At 38.0% G+C, this 20,630-nt stretch overlaps 1 pseudogene; it reads right to left on the bottom strand.

Moving 5' to 3' along the window:
- Positions 1–420: 420 nt before the first annotated feature.
- LOC131145777 (LRR receptor-like serine/threonine-protein kinase GSO2) lies at positions 421–20,385 on the bottom strand (annotated as a pseudogene).
- Positions 20,386–20,630: the final 245 nt, after the last annotated feature.

Below are 20,630 nucleotides of genomic sequence, written 5' to 3'. Positions count from 1 at the left end.
AGCAGCAATATCCAATACATGCAACCTTTTCTTACAACTCTCAAAATTTATGCAGATTTCAATGCAGTTGATCAACTCTCCAAATTTTGAACTATTGATAGTTGAGAATAACTTCACAATATGGAGCCTCCTAATTCACTTTTCAAAACAGAAGGGAAAAACCTAGTTAGAACTAAGAATGAGGGGGAAAATGAAATACAAATGACAAAAAAATATAATGGACATACACTCAACTCAACCAATCCATTCTCCATGACTTCACTATGCCTTTGAGGATTGGAAAATTGGAAATTCCTTATCGTGTGGAGGAACCAGTGGAAATGAATTCACTTTCCAGTTCTCCATATCCCTTCTCATCTCATTTCCATGAACCCATGTCTCCCCTTCTCTTTCCTGACCATTTCCACTATTATCCGGGTTTTAAAGAAAAGCTTTGCTCCAGCCAAGCCACATTCTAAGCATAAAATAAAGCAGCACAATGCAAATAACAGCGGAAGTAAAGATAATGGCTACTACAATGCTTGTAACTCTTTGCTGAATAGTCATTTCTCCTGATCCCCTGATTCCAAGCAGGATACTAATGGTGGGCTACAAAGTCCATCATTTCCTAAGAATGAGCTTACTAGGAATTTTAAAAGTGATGAAGGGATTTCTCCTTGTAAATGATTATTTGAAAGGTTTAGCATTTGGAGGCTTGCTAGCTTTCCAAGTGATGAAGGAAAATTTCCATGGAGTTTATTGCAAGAGAGGTTCAAACTCTTTAACGTCAAAAGGTTCCCTAGAGATAAAGGAATTTCCTCATAAAGGAGATTTTTTCCGAGATCTAACATCACCTACAGCTAGGTAAGACTGCCTAGCTCAGATGGTATTGAAACAGTAAATGAGTTCTCAAATAACCTAAGTTCATAGAGCCTTTTACACTATTGGATTGTAGAAGGAATGTGGCCTGAAAGGTTGTTTCTTTGCAGCTGAAGAATATTAAGACTAGTGAGGTTACCAAGCTCTGGGGGGATCTCACCTGAAAGTTTGTGCTATGGACTAAGAACTTAATGTAACGCTTCGCACAAGTACAGAAAATTTTAAGAGGCTAAATTAAAGAAGAATTTAGAACACTTTGGATTTATTAAGAACTCTCTAGAAAATCCCAAATTGATCTAGAACCGTGGAGAACTCTCTAGAGTATCCTAGAGTGTAGTAGAAGCTACTAGATATTTCTACATTCTATTGGAATGTACATATGCTAGAACCTTCCTTGTAAATATATAGATGAATAGTCTAGAAGATGAATCTAGGTCATGGATTCAAATTGATCTCCATCATCCATTGAGGAGGTGGAAGGGTATAAATACGTGGAGGCCTCATTTGGCTAGCCCAACCCTAAAAACCCTCAAAGTGTTCTAAAAAATTCTCCAAGAAATACAAGTGCCTTCATTCTATCAAACTCTCTAGCTCTCTCTTGTCAAATTTAGTGTCCATCTAGTAGGTTAGGATGACTTAACATCATAGTTGGTGTGAATATTGCTAAGTTTCGGCATGTGGTTGGCTTAGAGAAAGGTCTAAGGTCGTGACAACGTGGTATCAGAGCTTGGTTCACTGGGGGGGTGAACATCAAGGAAGAAGGCACCATGTCAAGCACAGGGGAGTTGGAGAACCATGGTGAGGAATAAAGAGGAAGGGACACCAACCTTGCCAGAAAGAAGGCTCGAGGCACTAGCAAAGTCCACGGGGAGGATTTTGCTACTTTGGAGGGATGGGTTGCCCTCTTGGAGAAAACTATTGGTGAGGCTTTGCCCCAACTTGAGAGGATGGAAGATGACTTGGAAGCGTTAACAAGTCATTCGATGGAGAAGTTCAACCAAATGAAGGAAGAACTTGACTCCATCACATACACCAAGTAGGGACAAGCCGAACATGTGGACACCTTGAAAAAGGAAGGTTATGGATGCTATTAGCAACATGTAGGCCCATCTTAATGCCCTTAAGGCATCAATTGAGGCAAATAAGGTACAACCGACATTCATTGCTAGTACTAGTGGGATCAAGGATGTCCCCAAGGTTTACTTGCCCAAGCCAAAGGAGTTCAAAGGCGTTTGAGATGCCAAAGAGGTAGAGAACTTGCTATGGCAAGTGGAGCAATACTTTGAAGGCTTAAACCTTGAGGAGGAACAAGTTAAGGTACGTATTGCTTCTCTTTTTCTCTATAATAATGTTATCCTTTGGTGGAGTAGGAAACACGCCTATATGAAGAAGGGGTTATGCTCCATAAAGACTTGGGAGGATTTTAAAAAGGAGTTGAAGAGGTAGTTCTTTCTTGAAAACGTGGTCTATGAGGCAAGAAAGAAGCTTAGAGAACTTAAACATAAGACCACCATCAGTGACTATGTTAGGAAATTCACAACTCTAATGCTTCAAATCCCTAACCTAGCTGCTAAAGATCTCCTCTTCCACTTCATTGATGGTCTCCAAAATTGGGCTAAGCAAGAGTTACAACGACGAGGAGTAAAGGATGTGGATGAAGCCATTATCGTGGTAGAGTCCCTTACGAAGTACCAACGAAATGAACACCCCAAGTCAAAGAATTCTAAAGGGAACACTGGAAAAGGTGGGGATGATAAGGGAAAGCAACCGGCTAAGGGAGGAAACTTCAAGTCCCCCTTAAGGCAAGAGTTTGAGGATAAAAAGAAGAGCTTTACAAAGGCTATTAGTTGTTTTGTGTGTAAAGGTCCCCATCGCATGAGGGAGTGCCCTAAGCTTGGATCCTTGGCATCTATTGTGCAAGAACATGAAGCCCAAGATAACCAAGAACAAGCTATGAATCATGTTGGCTCTCTACGACTCCTTAATGCTTTGAAGGCCAAGCCCCAAACAACTAGTAACAAAGGGCTTACGTATGTTGAGGCAATAATCAGTGGGTGGTCGACCCAAGCTATGGTGGACACAAGTGCCACCTATAATTTTGTCACTCTAGAAGAAGCCATGAGGATTGGCTTAAAGGTGTTAAATGGAGATGGATGGGTTAAGATAGTCAATGTAAGTGCCAAGCCTATATATGGCATGGTTTATGGCATTGAGGTACGCCTTGGCACATGGAAAGGGACCGTGGACTTCTCAATTGCCCATATGGACGACTTCAAGGTGGTACTCAGCATGGACTTCTTAAGGAAGGTAAATGTGGTTCCAATACCATATTGTGATACAATATGTATCCTAGAGAAGGAGTCTCCATGCATGGTTCCGGCGTCCACCACACCAAATCCCACCAAGATATTGTCCGCCATATAGGTTGAGAAGGGATTAAATAAAGGAGAATGTACCTACCTTGCGACCCTGAAAGACAATGACCTCGTAACAGATGGAAGTAAGGAACTTCCTAACAATATCAAGGAAGTCCTTCAAGAGAACAAGTATGTAATGCCACCAGAGTTGCCTAAGTAGTTACTACCTAGGAGAGAGGTGGATTGTAAGATTGAGTTGAAGCCCGATGCAAGGCCACCTTCCTTGGCACCTTACCGTATGGCACCAACAGAATTAGAGGATCTATGGAGACAGTTGAAGGGATTATTGAATGCAGGTCAAATTTGACCATCAAAATCACCTTATGGGGCACCAGTCTTATTCCAAAAGAAGCATGATGGAACATTGAGATTTTACATCAACTATCGGGCCGCCCTCAATAAGGTAACTATAAAAAACAAATATCATATTCCTTTAATAGCTGACTTGTTTGATAGGCTTGGGAAAGCTAAATACTTCTCGAAGGTGGATCTAAGGTTGGGATATTATCAAGTTCAAATCGCGGAGGGAGACAAACCAAAGACCACTTGCGTAACATGGTATGGCTCATTCAAATGGTTGGTAATGCCTTTTGGTTTAACCAATGCTCCTGCTATATTTTGCACCCTCATGAATGAAAATTTTCACCCATATCTTGATCAGTTCATAGTAGTATACTTAGATGACATACTCATCTATAGCAACACACTTGAGGAGCATGCCAACCACCTACGAATTGTGTTCAAGGTATTAAGGGAAAATGAGTTATATATCAAGAAAGAGAAGGGCTCTTTTGCTCGAGAAGAAGTGCACTTCCTTGGACATGTAATCAAGGTGAGAACTCGAAGAATGAATGAAGCCAAAGTGGAAGCTATCAAACAATGAGAGCCACCTACCAAAGTCTTCGAGCTACGATTATTCCTTGGGTCGGTCAACTACTATCGGCAGTTCATCAAGGGCTAATCAGCAAGAGCAGCTCCTTTGACTAATCTCCTAAAGAAGGCCAAGGTGTCGAGTTGGTCTGTGAGGTGTCAAAATGCCTTTGAAGACTTAAAGGCAACTATAATGGAAGAGTGTTTATGCAAGAAGGACATCTGATTTCCTATGAGAGCCGTAAGCTAAATAAGACAGAGCGACATTACACGGTACAAAAGAAGGAAATGACAGCTATGGTGCATTGTCTTCACAGTTGGTGCCACTACTTACTTGGCTCTCATTTCATGATAAAAACTGATAATGTAGCCACTAGCTATTTCTAGTCCCAAAAGAAGTTGGTCCTTAAGCAAGCTAGTTGGGAGGATTTCCTAGCCGATTTTGATTACAAGCTTGAGTACAAACCCAACAAAACAAATGTGGCTGATGCATTGAGTAGAAAATAGGAGTTGGCTCCCATCACCAAGGCTAGAGGTGATGCCCTTGACTAGATCAAGGAAGGAATGGAACATGATCTTATGGCTAGACAGTTGATTGAGATTGTCAAGGATGGCCATAAAAAGAGATTTTGGCTTGAAGATAACATTTTTTACACAAAAGGACGAAGGATTTATGTCCCCAAATGGAACAACATAAGGAGAAGCCTTATCAAGGTTTGCCATGACACGAAGTGGGCTGGTCATCCTGGACAGCGTAGGACTTGTTCGCTCCTTGAATTAGCCTACTATTGGCCATAAATGCAGGATGAGATAGAGCTATATGTGAAAACTTGTATCGTATGCCAACAAGATAAGGTAGAGAATACTTTACCTAGGAGCTTGTTAGAACCATTACCAATACCAAAGTGGCTATGGGAAAGTGTATCCATGGACATCATCTCCGCATTACCAAAGTCAGAAGGGTCTGGTTCCATTTTAGTAGTGGTGGATAGATTCTCTAAATATGCCACATTTATATCGACTTCTGCAAATTGTTCGACTGAAGAGGCAGCTAGGCTTTTCTTTAAGAATGTGGTAAAATATTGGGGGTTGTCGAGGACTATCATAAGTGATAGAGATCCCCGCTTCACTGGACGACTATGAGGGAGTTGTTCCAACTCCTTGGCTCAAAGTTGCATTTCTCCACAAGCTTCCACCCACAAAAGGATGGACAAACAGAGAGGGTGAATGCTTTATTGGAGTGCTACTTAAGGCACTTTGTTAGTGCCAACCAAAAGGATTGGACGCGACTCCTTAATGTGGCACAATTTTTATATAACTTACAAAAGAGTGAATCAATGGGTCATAGCCCATTCGAGATTGTCACCGGACAACAACCACTTACACCCTCCACTATTGATATAGCTTATAAGGGGAAGAGCCTAGGGGGCACACCACATGGGTAAGTTTTGGAAGGAGCAAACAGAAGTAACTCGCTCTTACCTTAACAAAGCCATGAGAAGGATGAACCGAGTAGGAGATATGTTTATGGTCAAATTGCTTTTGCAACAATTTAAGGCCTTCAGAAAGGTGCACAAGGGGTTGATTAGGAAATATGAAGGCCCATTTCCTGTAACAAGGAGGGTAGGGAAAGTTTCTTACAAACTTGAACTACCTCCTAGTTTAAAGATCCATCCAGTCTTTCGTGCAAGCCTGCTAAAGCCATATCATCAAGAGATGGAAGACTTGATCAGAAACGACTCAAAGAGAGCAAATCCCATAGAAACTAAGTCCTTTGACAAGGAGGTTGAGAAGGTACTCACCGATAGAGACGTGCAAAGGTGGGGGTGCCTCCATGCACCCTATATTTGGTTAAATGGAAGGGATTGCCAAAAAGTGAAGCTAGTTGGGAAGCACAAAAAGACCTTTGGCACTTCGAAGACCACCTGTGATGATACAAGGAAGCAATGAGGACGCCACTCGAATAGGTGGGGGAGAGTGTAACGCTCCGCACAAGTATAGAAAATTTTAAAAGGCTAAATTAAAGAAGAATTTAGAACACTCCGGATTTATGAAGAACTCTCTAGAATTTCCTAGAGTGATCTAGAACCGTGGAAAACTCTCTAAAGTATCCTAGAGTGTAGTAGAAGCTACTAGATATTTCTATATTCTATTGGAATGTACATATGCTAGAACCTTCCTTGCAAATATATAGATGAATAGTCTAGAAGATGAATCTAGGTCATAGATTCAAATTGATCTCCACCATCCATTGAGGAGGTGGAAGGGTATAAATAGGTGGAGGCCTCATTTGGCCAATCCAACCCTAAAAACCCTCAAAGTGTTGTAAAGCATCCTCCAATCAGTACAAGTGTCTTCATTCTCTCAAACTCTCTAGCTCTCCCTTATCAACTTTGGTGTCCATCTAGCAGGTTAGGCTAACTTAGTATCACAGTTGGTGTGAATATTGCTAAGTGTTGGCACGGTTGGCTTGGAGAAAGGTCTAAGGTCGTGACATTAAGCATTCTTTAACAGTTTTCGAGCACTATAGGGATAGTTTGTAACAACCCCGACCCACTACGTGGCCCAAGGTGCTACTTTAGTGATGTCTGTATACTTGATACCTTATTCATCAAATATAAAACATATATACACAGCGGAAATAAAATACAAAATCCCCAAATTACATTACCAAAGTTCGAACTATCTTTATACATAAATATATCCATTTTCACATAATTAACACCCATAAAATTCCACAAAAATAAATTCTCTGTCCTTACACACTACCTACATAAATCTACCCTGCTAGCCCAACTTCTCTAGCCTACTAGACCCGATCTCTGGGATTTCCTGAAAAGATAGTTTGTAAAGTAGGGGTGAAGCACAACTTAATAAGGGAAAGACTAAGTTAATGTCAGTGTGTGACCAGCATGCGTTTAGTGTAAAGAAAAATACCAGTTCAATAAGTAAATAAACATATTTATGAAATCATTCTTATTTTACACTCACACACATAATTAGCCAAGGATAGGGAAGATTACCCGCTCATACAAGTAGCTTCCCTCTACTCTAATACCATTACTGCTATTAGGGCACTCACCTTTCTCAGCAAACACTCAAAGTTATCTTATTAATTATTCATATTCACATAAATTAACAGATATGCGTATAAGACACTCCATGTGACAAACACGCCATTTTCCCCCATGGTATAGGTTGTGCGGCCTGAAGGCTAGACTAGGCATAGGGTGATCACCCTAAACAAAGTCAAGAAAATAACATCCTCTACAAATACATCTGCAGGCATCCATGGCAAAGTTGCAGGTCTGACGACCTTACTTCAACCTCACGCAAGCAGTTGGTTGGACCCCTTACACTTCTATCCAAAACAATGTGGGTGCACATGGCCTAACTAGCAACGATACCGTGCTCACAATACACTAGTCCTCAGGGTTCCTAAAGCATATCATGCAATTTAGATAATAGAAATCACCATTTAAAATATCAATTCACATATATTTCCTATTATTCCAAAACCCTAGCCCCCGGCCACAAATACAATCCCGCTCATAGTCGTTTAAATAAAACCCCTGCCCTCGACAGTCAAATAATAATCCTGGCCCTTGGCCAATCAAACAATACCTGGCCACTGGCCTTTATTTCAAACTCCTTCATTTCATAAACAATTCTAGTATTTTCACAAGCATTTCCAGTATTTCTCAAACAATTCAGTATTTCAAAATCCCAAATCCAGATATACAATAATTCATACCAATTAAATCATCTGCCACACGATTTTCCACATTTTAACATATCCATATAAACAAACAAGCTTTCCACTATTCATTTTATTCAAAAATATCATAACATATATCCTATGTTTGTAAAATCCATTTTGAACGGTTGGTTTTCAAAAAAGCCTTTAAAGTCCCAAATTAATAAATAAATAAATATATTCATATAAATATAACAATTAAACTGATTCAAAATTTCATAAAATTATTGACTTAACTAAATCCCCTTACCTGATTCTTGAAAAACCCGCTAACATCTCGACCGACGTCCCACGACGTTCAAAATCCCAGAAACCCTGAAATTCAAACTTAACCACATTATTCATCACAAACCCCAAATTAACTTTTCCTAAAATTTTCCTAGGTTCTGAATACCCAAAATAGCCTAATAAAGCCTAAATTATTAAACTTACCCCCGATTTAAGATTGGTGCCCTGAAGTTCCAATTCGAAAACCCGCTCCAGCTAGATTGTAGAGAATCTCCCCACGAGTCTCCTGATAATTTTTGTTTGTTAATTGAGCTTATGGTTTAAGAAAATTTGAGGTAAGTTTGAGAATTAGCCTTACCCCAGGAGATATGCCTACGCCGCTCCTACGACAAATCCGCTCTAGTAGGATTGTCGGTGGCGGTGATAGGAACCCAACGGTATCTTCAGATTTCTGATCGGTCAAATATTTGAGATGAGATTGAGGAGAGTGAAAGAGGGAAGATGAGGAGGGCGTGAAAGTCTTGGGCACAGCTTCAATTGTCTTCAGTTCCGTTCTCAGGAAGATAATGAATTCTTCCTAAGAATGTATACCTATCCTAATATAACATAAAATATTATATTAATATATTATATTATATAATTTAATTAATTATTTATTTTTTAAATAATTTTTAATTTTTTTTAAATATTTAATTTTAATTTTTTTAATATCACTACATTTTCCCCTCCTTACAAAAAATTCGTCCTCAAAATTTTTTAACTATTATCAATCACATTCTTAACTCACTATCCCTGTCCACAGAAGAGTTGGTAGCCACCCACATAGTGGTCCCGTCTCATATTTATTAGCTACCCTCACTTATAGCGGAGGAATACCATGGTTACAATAATGCCTTTGGGAAATTACAATATCCATAATAAATTTTTCCAAAAACTATCCATAATTAAAACTATACACAACTAACCACACAACCTACTCTAATCCCTTTATATACGACCATACCTTTACCCGTCTGGCACTAGCCCTCATATAACATTTGTGAGTACTTCTGGCATATTTCTGTTTCTAACTCCCAAGAAGTCTCCTCAAATGCATAATTTTTCCACAGCGCCTTCACTAATGGTAAATCCTTGGTATGCAGTTCCTGTATTTTCTGATCCAGAATCTAAACTGGTATCTCCTTGTATGCCAGAGCATCCCCGATCTCCAACGACTCATAATTGATCACATGTGAGGGGTCTAGAACGTACCTCCTCAACATGGACATGTGGAACACGCCGTGTATCCTAGACAGCGCTGAGGGTAATGCTATCTTGTATGCCTCCGAACCAATCCTCTCTAGAATCTCGAACGGCCCAATGTATCTAGGGCTCAACTTGCCCTTCTTTCCATACCTCATCACCCCCTCATCGGAGCAATCCTCAAGAATATCATATCACCTATCTCGAATTCTAGCTCCTGTCAGCCAGTATCCGCATAACTCTTCTGCCGACTCTGGGCTGCTTTAATCCTTTCCCTGATAAGCTCGACCTTTGCAGAGGCCTGCTGAACAAGTTATGGCCCCAAAATCTGCTGCTCACCTACATCATCCCAATACAATGGAGATCAACACCAGGGACCATACAAAACCTCATATGGTGCCATTCCAATGCTAGGCTGGTCACTGTTATTGTATGCAATCTTAACCAACGGCAAATATCGGATCCAACTGCCCCCAAAATCTAACACACATGCCCATAGCATATCTTCGAGAATCTAAATTTTTCATTCGGACTATCCATCCGTCTGAGTGTGAAATGTAGTATTGAAAGTGAGTTGAGAACCCAATGCTCCCTGCAAACTCTTCCATAAAAAGGAAGTGAACCATGGATCCCAATTTGAAACGATGGACACGGGCACGCCACGTATTCTAACTATCTCTTGAACATAGAGTTCTGCCAGCTTATCCATGGAGTAATTAGTTCTAACCGGAATGAATTAGGCAATCTTCGTCAATCTGTCAACAACTACCCATATGGTATTTTGCCTATGTAACGCTGAAGGCAATCCTGATATAAAGTCCATCGAGATATGACCCCATTTCCACGTAGGGATGTTCAGTGGTTGAAGTGGTCCCGCTGGCCTCTGGTGTTCTGTCTTTACCTGCTGACATGTCAAGCATTGACCCACAAATTTACAGTATAAAGAGAACGGTGAGCTTCCCCCAAAATCGTCCTCTTTATCTCTATGTCATCTGGCACACACAATCGAGTGTGAAATCTGAGAACTCCATCCTCGGCAACATTAAAGTCTGTGTGTTGCTCATCCTGTATCTTCTCTATAATCTCCATCAACTCTATATCTTTCAACTGAGCTATTCTGATTCTCTCCCGTAAAGTCGATTGAACCACCAAACTAGAAATGAACGTCTGATGATTCACTTCTACCAATTCTACACCTAACCTCTCTAGGTCCATCATGATTTGGTGCGAAGCCATAACTATTGAGGCTGACGTACCCTCAGATTTTTGGCTCAATGCATTGGCTACCGTGTTCGCCTTTCCTAGGTAATAGCTAATGGTGCAGTCGTAATCCTTTATAAACTTGAGCCATCTGCACTATCTCATATTCAACTCCTTCTGGGTGAAGAAGTACTTGAGACTCTTATGGTTAGTAAAGATCTCGCCCCTTACACCATAAAGGTAGTGTTTCCAGATCTTCAATGCAAACAAAACTTCAATGCAAACAAAACTGCTGCCAATTCCAAGTCATGCATAGGATAGTTCTTTTCGCACTCTTTCAACTGGCAAGGCACATACGCAATGACTTTCCTTTGCTGCATAAGAACACAACCAAGTCCCTTCAATGATGCGTCACTATAAATTACAAATCCACCCTCACCTGATGGAATGGTCAACACTAGGGCAGTGACTAGACGCTACTTCAACCCCTGGAAGCTCTGCTCACATTCGTAATTTCACATTCTTCCTCGTGAGTCATTTTAAAGACCCTGATAATCTGGAGAATCCCTTGACAAATCGGCAGTAGCATCCGGCAAGACCTAGAAAACTTCTGACTTCCTGCTCATTCTTCAGCCTTGCCCAATCAACTATAGCCTCTACTTTGCTCGGATCCACTAAAATCCCTTCCTTGGATACCACATGACCCAGAAATGCAGCTTGCTCTAGCCAGAATTCACACTACTTAAGTTTAACAAATAACTTCTTTTCCCTGAGCACCTGAAGTACTAGTCTCAGATGAGCTTCATGCTCCTCAGGGCTTCTCAAGTAGACCAGAATATCATCTATAAACACAATAACAAACTGGTCTAAGTACTCGTGGAATACCCTTGTTAGCCTTACAACACTTAAAATCTTCTTATCTTATTTTGATGCTAACAAACAAGTGAAATTTAACGTATTTGTGTGAGTAATATTATTTCATGGCTCATATATGAGAAAGCAAGGTCAAAGTGCTCACAAGGATCAAATGAAGCTTAAAAGAGTCAAAGCATGGATTTAAAGATGATATATTAAACCTTGAAGAATATGAGGACATGAATAAGTTATTGAAAGCCAAGGAATATTAAAGTCAAAAGAGTCAAAGAAATGCAAAGTGAGAAAGCTCAAAGAATATGAAAGCTTGAAGAAAAGATGGACTCAATCCAAGGACAAAGCATGAAGACTCAAGAACTTAGAATGTTAATATTTTAGAAGTCTCATGTAAGTGCTTTAATGTTTAAAATATCGTTTGAAATATTTTGAAGTTAACTTCTTAGACCTAGATACTTTTTAAAATACCTGAAAAATATTTTTATAAGGTCAAAAATTATTTTAAAAAGGTTAGAATCATTTTTGGAATGAAAAGCACCAAAAAGAGTTTTTTTCAAATGCTGTCAGTTTTTATACATCCGCATTGAGGTGAATTTTTATCTATCAAAATCTCCTTATTTTAAAATTTTTTAAACATGAAAGTTGTATTATTTTCTCTTATTTTTCTTTTGACACCAAGAACACCTAATTTGGAGTTATATAGAAAAAGTTATCATCAAAACACTGAAGCGGGGTCACTGTTGTCAAACATCTGAACACTGTTCACGGAAGGGACTTCAGCTATCTGAATAGCACACAGAACCACCTCAGACGTCTGAAGATTTTCTGAAAAAAAAAATAAAGAGGCAGTAGCTATTCAGATGTCTAAACCCTCTCTTCAAACATCTGACCTTGTGTCCAGTACATTTTTAAAGGGGTTTCACGAACTTCAAACATCTGAACTCGAATCCTTAGACATCTAAACACTGTTCAACGAGAAAATTTTTTAAAATCTAATTTTTTTTAAAATATAGCTATTTAAGCTCCAAACTTTTTAAAAACTTGGGAAACTCTCTAAAGAAACTTTTTCAACATGGAAACAAGTTTGAAAACCTATAAATACATGGTTTTGCAAATCAAAATATATCCAAGAATTGAAAAATCTGTTTTGAGAAGCTGAAAGCACTCTTGTTCTTCCAAAGTTCTCTTGCTCACTCATTGCAAATATCTTTTGCTGAGATATTCTGAAGTGCTAATCCTTCCTCTTCTGAATTCCTACTGCTAATCCTCATCTAAGAAGGATATTGGTGAATTCTATACTTGAGCTTCATTCTATTTCATATTGATATTTTACATTCAAGTATATAGTGCGGAAATTGTACTAACTTGCTTTTTAAGAGAGCATACTTGTACGCAGATTATATATTGTTTTCTTGTAGTTCCTTGAGATTCCAAGGATTGTTTGGATCATTGGCTAAGCAAGGGGATATTACTTAGAGAGGCGGGCTCTAGCCTAAAGGAGTGATCGAACAAGGGGATATCGTTTGGAGAGGCGAGCTCTAACCTAAGTGAAGGAGTGTTTGAGCGCGGGGTATCACTTGTAAATGTTTTGTTCCACCCGTCAACAGAATAGGTTTAGTGAATCCTTTGCCCAAAGGTGAGGACGTAGGCTGGGTATAAGCCGAACCTCCTAAAAATCCCAATCTCACTCTCTCTTTCCGTATTTTTTATTTTCAGTGCATATTTAAATTGCGTGAATGGTTTAAATTTGAAATTCATATAACTATGTATATTTGGAAATCAAAAAACTTAAGGTTTAATTTTGATTTGGGTTGCGGAAACCGAAAGGGAGTACGTTGGTTACACCATATCTTGCAGAAACCATATAGGAGTACGTTACTTGGTTAACATCTCAAAGATAAATTTACCAAGAGTTTATTTGAGTTCTAAATATTTGGAAAGAGTGATTGGATTCATTTAAACAGGGCTTTACATCAGCAAGCAAAAATTCTCATTCACTACAAGGCTTGGTTCAAATTTGGCTAATATAACCAAACAACCATCTTGAGTTGTTTTATTACATTAGTGCTGTGTATTGGCTTGTTTGTTTACTTTCTAATTTTAGTTGATTGGTTTGGTTGAATGATTGGATGCTTGTATGGTTAAAAATTAAGTAAAGAAACTAAGTTTTTGAGTGCTTAACAAATTAAACAAATCAGTTACGAATTGGTTAAAAGAAATAAAATAAGGTTAAGAATTCTAAAAGGAATTAAAAGAAATTTTTTAAAATCCAATTCACCCCCCACCCTCTTGGGAAGCTATTCCTAATTTCAATTCTATTCATTAGATCCATGAATACTACTTGAGCATTCGTCAACCCGAATGGCATAACCAAGAACTCGTAATGGATGTACCAAGTTTGAAAAGCAGTCTTCAATACATCATCTGATCTAACTTTTACTTGATGATATCTAGATCACAAATCGATTTTAGAGAAAATTTGCATACCCTGAAGCTGATCAAACAGGTCGTCAATTCGGGTTAATGGATACTTGTTCTTTATCGTTACTTTATTAATCTCTCGGTAGTCGATGCATATCCTCATCAAGCCATCCTTCTTCTTCACAAACAACATCGGTGCACCCCCAGGGCGATACACTTGGTTTGATAAACCTCTTGTCTAGAAGCTCCTGTAGTTGCTCCTTTAACTCCTTTAATTCAACTGGACCCATTTTGTATGGGGCTTTAGAGATTGGTGTTGTCCCTAGAATCAACTCTATTGTAAATTCCACCTCCCGATCAAGAGGCAACCCTGATAAATCCTCTAAAAAAATGTCAAAGAACTACCTTATCACTGGGAGATCTTCCAACTTGAGTTCCTCTTTCGGCGCTTCCTTCCCCATTGCAAGGTAACCCTAACATCCCTCCAAAAGAAACCTCTTTGCCTGGATAGCAAAAAGGCGTCGTGGTGCTGAACGTACACACGACCCAACAAATACAAACTCCTGCTCCCCAGGAGGTCTAAATACCACTTCCTTCCCGTGACAGTCAATGCTCGCGTAACTGGATGCTAGCCAGTTCATGCCCAAAATAATGTCAAAACCATGCATATCAAAGACTATCAAACTAGCAGGCGGCACTCTTCCCTGAATCTCTACTGGATAATCCCTAATCACCTTGCTACATATTAACACTGACCTTGTCGGTTTGCCTACTACTAACTCGGTCTCTAACAGTTGAGCCCTTAACCCACATAGTTTAACAAATCCCCTAGACACAAATAAGTAGGTTGCACCTGAATCAAATAATGCAATGACACTATTTGACAGTATGTAAGTAGGATATAACCCGACTTAGAAATTTCATATTTAACATAATTAATGCAAATATGGAATAATGGAACTGATATAATATATAGGTTCTAATTTAATAATTCATATTCCAATTCTATCACAAAACCATTGAGGTAAAAATCTTCATCCTAACATTAACTTCACCCATATACCCACTCATCCTAACATTCCAACCTAAATTTTGTGAGTTCCGGTCCCTTAACCTAAAAACGAAACCATCGATGGATTTACCATGGTTTTTTGAAACTCGCGACTGATTCAGAAAATCACAGAAGTTTGTCAATAGATTTCTGCCTCCAAGCTTCTAGACTAAAACTCATCTTAACCTACCAACTCCTATCCCTATCTTATCTCAACCTATACTATGGTAATTATCAATCCTCAAAGTTTACAAAACATAGCAAACCTAGGCTCTTATACGACTTGTAACGACCCTGACCTGCTACATGGCCCGAGGTGCTACTTTAGTGACATCTGTGTACCTGATACCTTACTCATCAAATATAAAACAAATATATGCAGCGAAAATAAAATACAAAATCCCCAAATTACATTACTAGAGTTTTAACTATCTTTATACACAAATATATCCATTTTCACGTAATTACAACCCATAAAATTCTAATAAAATAAACTCTCTATTCATACACACTATCTACATAAATCTACCCCGCTAGCCCGGCTCCTCTAGCCTACTAGACCCGATCTCTAGGATTTCCTGAAAAGATAGTTTGTAAAGTAGGGGTGAGGCACGGCTCAGTAAATGAAAGACTAAGTTAATGTCAGTGTGTGGCTAGCATGCGTTTAGTGTACAGAAAAATACCAGTTCACTAAATAAATAAACACATTTATGAAATAATTCTTATTTTACACTCACGCACACAATTAGCCGAGGATAGGGAAGATTACTCGCCCATACAAGTAGCTTCTCTCTGCTTTAATACCATTACTACCATTAGGGCACTCACCTTTCTCAGCAAGCATTCGAAATTATCTTATTAATTATTCGTATTCACATAAATTAACAGATATGCATATAAGACACTCCCTGTGACAAACACGTCATTTACTTCCCTCATGGTATGGGTTGTGCGGCCTGAAGGCTGGACTAGGCATGGGTGATCAGCCCAAACAAAGTCAATAAAATAACATGCTCTACAAACACATCTGCAGGCATCCACAGCAAAGCTGCAGGTCCGAAGCCCTTACTTCAACCTCACGCAGGTAGTTGATTGGACCCCCTACACTTCTATCCAAAACAGTGTGGGTGCACATGGTCTAACTAGCAACAATACCGTGCTCACAATACACCGGTCCTCAGAGTTCCTAAAGCATATCATGCAATTTAAATAATAGAAATCACCATTTAAAATATCAATTCACATATATTTTTTGTTATTCCAAAAACCTGGCCCCTGGCCACAAATACAATCCCGCTCATAGTCATTTAAATAAACCCTAGCCCTCGGCCGTCAAATAATAATCCTGGCCCTTGGCCAATCAAATAATACCCGACCACTAGCCTTTATTTCAAACTCCTTCATTTCATAAACAGTTCCAGTATTTTCACAAACATTTCCAATATTTCTCAAATAATTCAGTATTTCAAAATCCCAAATCTAGATATACAATAATTCATACCAATTAAATCATCCGCCACACGATTTTTCATATTTTAACATATCCATATAAACAAACAAGTTTTCCACTGTTCATTTTATTCAAAAATATCATATCATATATCCTAGGTTTGTAAAATCCATTTTGAATGGTTGGTTTTCAAAATAGCCTTTAAAGTCCCAAATGAATAAATAAATAAATAAATTTACATAAACAAAACAATTAAATTGATTCAAATTTCATAAAATTACTGACTTAACTTAATCCCCTTACCTGATTCCTAAAAGCCCGCTAACACCCCGGCCTACGCCCCACAGTGTTTTAAAATCCCTAAAACCCCAAAATTCAAACTTAACCACATTATTCGTCACAATCCCTAGATTAACTTTTTGTAAAATTTTCCTAGGTTCTGAATATCCTAAATAGCCTAATAAAGTTTAAATTATTAAACTTACCCCTGATTTAGGATTGGTGTCCTGAAGCTACAATTCGAAAACCCGGTCTAGTTAGATTGTAGAGAATCTCCCCATAAGTCTCCTGACAATTTCGGTTTGTTAATTGGGCTTATGGTTTAAGAAAATTTGAGATAAGTTTGAGATTTAGCCTTACCCTAGGAGATATGCCTACACCGCTCCTACGATAAATCCGCTCCAGTAGGATTGTTAGTGGCGGTGATAGGAACCCAACGGTATCTTCAGATTTCCGATCGACCGAATATTGAAGACGAGATTGAGAAGAATGGGAGAGAGAAGACGATGAGAGCATGAAAGTCTTGGGCGCAGCTTCAGTTGTCTTCAATTTTGTTCTCAGGAAGGTAATGAATTATTCCTGAGAATGTATACTTATCCTAATATAACATAAAATATTATATTATATAATTTAATTAATAATAATATTTAATTTATTTATTTAATAATTTTTTTAAAATATTCTTTAAAAAAATTTTGATTTTAATTTTAATTATTATTATTATTTTTTTAAGGATCACTACACAGTTCCACTAAAGTTGTTAGATGAGAGATCGATCACCACGAGTTTTTGCAAGGCCCCTAGCCATGGAGGAATTGCACCTCTGAATTCATTGTTGTTGAGTAAAACCTGTGCAAGGTTTGAGCAGTTTGAGAGCTCCTGTGGAACTTCTCCAGTTAAAAGATTGTCTAATAAGTCAAGTAGTTTGAGCTCAGTGAGATGGCTGAAATCAAAAGGAATGCTACTGTTCAATTGATTGTGTGCAAGGCGGAGATAGATTAGATTTTTTGACATGGCTAATTCAGAAGGAATTGGGCCTGAGAAGCTGTTGTTTGATAAGTCCATCCTCAAATACCTTGAACCACAGAGGGGAAGAATGCTTCTGCTAAACCTGTTTTTGTAAATATTGATCATATGGAGGTTTTTCAAAAGGTAGAGGGAGCTGGGAAGTGAGCCTTCTAGTGAGTTGCTGTAAACAAAGAGTATGTTGAGCACTTTAAGGAACCTGAACGTTGCTGGAACTGTTCCTGAGAGATTGTTGTTTCCCAAATTCAAAGGCTGAAGACTTGTGCAATAGCCCAGGCTTGGTGGGATTGGACAAGATGAGTAATTCTACATCAATTCAAAAAATAAGACTCTCAATCATGTAACGATACAATTTCACATCAACGGAGATTCCTTACTCATCTTTATCAAGTTTAATGGAAGAGCTCATGGGAGTACCAAGAACTTTGCTATCTTCCATGTTAAATTTCTTTAGCAAGTCCCTAACGTATTTAGATTGGCAAATAAAAGTCCCATATTTAGCTTGTTTACTTTGCAGCCCTAAGAAGAACTAAGTTCACTCATCATGCTCATTTCAAATTCACTTTACATGCATTTGATAAACTCATTGCACAACTCATCATTAGTGGCTCCAAAAATGATTTCATCGACATAAATTTGAACAATAAGCATATCATCATTTTTGGATTTGATAAAAAGTGTAGTATCGATTTTGCCACGGGTAAACTCATTTTTTAGTAGAAAACCACTAAGCCTCTCATACCAAGCTATAGCAGCTTATTTCAATCCATACAAGGCTTTGGACAACCGGTATACATGATCTGGATATTTATGATTTTCAAAATAGGGTAATTGTTCTACACACACTTCTTCATTAATATAGACATTAAGAAATGCACTTTTAACATTCATTTGATATAATTTAAAGTTTTTAAAAGCAGCATAAGCAAGTAGCATACGAATGACTTCTGTTCTAGCAACAAGAGCATAGGTTTCATCAAAATCTATCCCCTCCTCCTGATTATAACCTTGGGCAACTAGTCTAGCCTTATCTTTAGTCATTATCTCATTCTCATCTTTCTTATTTCTATATACCTATTTAGTTCCAATAATTGTATGATCAATAGGCCTGGAAACTAGGGTCCACACTTTGCTTCTTTCAAATTGATTAAGTTTTTCTTGCATGAAAATCACCCAAGGCTCATCTTCTATGGCTTTTTTAACATTTTTAGGTTCTTCTTGGGATAAGAAAGCAAAATGACTCACTAGGTTTTTCAAGGAAGATCTTGTGGCTACACCACGGGAAGATTTACCTATGATTTGATCTATAGGATGGTTTCTAATGAATTTCTAATCCCTAGGCAACTCCTGAATTTCATTGTCATTGTTATTAACTTCAGATGATTTATCATTAATTTCTGAATTCTCACTTGCATTGTTTTCAATAGATAACTTGTTTAAACATTTTCTAATGTCAATGTCATCTTCATCATCTTTCTTAGAAAATGGATTAGATTTATCAAATAGAACATGAATAGATTCAATGACAGTTAAAGTTCTTTTATTGAAAACTATATATGCTTTACTATTAAAAGAATAATCTAGGAAAATGTCTTCATCAGATTTAGAATCAAATTTCCCTAGATGTTCATTATCCCTAAGCACAAAGCATTTACAACCAAAAACATGAAAGTAGGAAATGTTAGGTCTATGGTTGTTCCATAATTCATAAGGGGTTTTATTAAGTGAAGGTCTAATCAACACCCTATTCATGACATAACATGTAGCATTTATAGCCTCTGCTCAAAAATATTTAGGCAATTTATGGTCATTCAGCATAGTCCTACCCATTTTCTGCAATGACTTATTTCTTCTTTCTACTACACCATTTTATTGAGAGATCCTGGGTGCAGAAAAGTTGTGTGATATGCCCTCTAGGTCACAAAAATTTTTTATGCCATCATTTTTAAATTCAGTGCCTCTATCACTTCTTATATGAGTTATCTTATAGCCTTTTTCATTTTGAATTCTACTGCATAGCTTAGTAAATTGTTCACATAATTCCTTTTTATATAAGAGAAATAGCACCCATTTGAACCTAGAATAGTCATCAACAATAACAAAAGCATATGATCTTTCACCTAAACATTGCACAGAGTTAGGACTAAATAAATCCAAGTAAAGCATTTCAAGCGGTCTAGTAGTAGATATAAATTTCTTTTTCTTAAAGCTAGATTTTGTTTGCTTACCCATTTGACATGCATCACAGATTTTATCTTTCACGAATGGTGTTTTAGGCAAGCCTTTCACCAAATCTTTTCTTACTAGTTTTGACAACAAGTCCATGCTAACGTGTCTTAAGCGCCTATGTCATAACCAACTAACTTCATTTATTGCAGAAAAACAAGTTACTTGTTGTGAAGCTAGATTATCAAAGGTAGTAGTATATACAGTTTCATGGTGTTCTGCAGTGAAAAGAATTTTATGATCTGATTTACTTTCAACTATGCATTTATCATTTTTCAAATGAAACCTTATAGCCTTTATCACACAATTGATTAATGCTCAATAAATTATGCTTCAAGCTATTAACTAATAGAACATTATCAATAATCAGGGAAGGATCCTTACCGACCTTACCTATGCCAATGATGCGTCTCTTTGCATTGTCACCAAACATCACGTATCCTCCATCCATGGGAGTGACGAATAAAAACTTCGCTTTATCGCCGATCATGTGTCGTGAGCACCTGCTATATAGGTACCACCTGTCCTTTGAAGAGGCCGATCCCAAACACACCTACAAGATAAACTAAGTAACTGACACTGGTCCCCAGATTATGTTGGGTCCACAGGGGTTAGTGACTAGATCACCCTTAACTACTCACAACTTTCTAATTTTTACATGTTTATTTCTAAGTGGGCAATCAAATTGAATGTGACCAATTTGCTTGCATTTAAAACATTTTAATCAACATCTTG

Source organism: Malania oleifera, chromosome 13 (genome assembly GCF_029873635.1).
Source record: "Malania oleifera isolate guangnan ecotype guangnan chromosome 13, ASM2987363v1, whole genome shotgun sequence".
Classification (NCBI taxonomy): Eukaryota; Viridiplantae; Streptophyta; class Magnoliopsida; order Santalales; family Ximeniaceae; genus Malania; species Malania oleifera.
Note: the sequence above shows the minus strand (reverse complement) of the source record. Positions and strands in the feature narration are given on the sequence as shown.